The sequence below is a fragment of the Fulmarus glacialis genome, unplaced genomic scaffold (assembly GCF_000690835.1).
Source record: "Fulmarus glacialis isolate BGI_N327 unplaced genomic scaffold, ASM69083v1 scaffold3660, whole genome shotgun sequence".
NCBI lineage: Eukaryota > Metazoa > Chordata > Aves > Procellariiformes > Procellariidae > Fulmarus > Fulmarus glacialis.
In genome coordinates this window covers 515-832 of record NW_009189393.1, presented here as the reverse complement: position 1 = coordinate 832, position 318 = coordinate 515, and positions in this window count along the sequence as shown.

The window sequence follows — 318 nt, the reverse complement described above, 5'->3', positions numbered from 1 at the left end:
ACCCACAGTGGGGACAGGCAGCGGTGGCGTGGAGAGCAGAGATTTGAGGGGAAACAAGGGGCTTTTCCAACCTGTCTGGTGAAGCCTGGAGGAAGAGCTGGGGCGAGCAGGAGCAGTTTCAAACTGGACTCCGCAAAATCCCGTAGCGTGGCGGCTGGGAGCTGATCTCCAAATCCCATGGTCGGTGGGAGGTTGGCGTTGGCCCAGCTGGGCCTGGCTGCCTGCCCCGGGCGCCGGGGCTCGGGCTGGGAAGGTTGGTTGGAAGAGAAACGTCGCCTTCCCGAGTGGAGCAGCCCACGGCGTGCACGGGACGTGCGA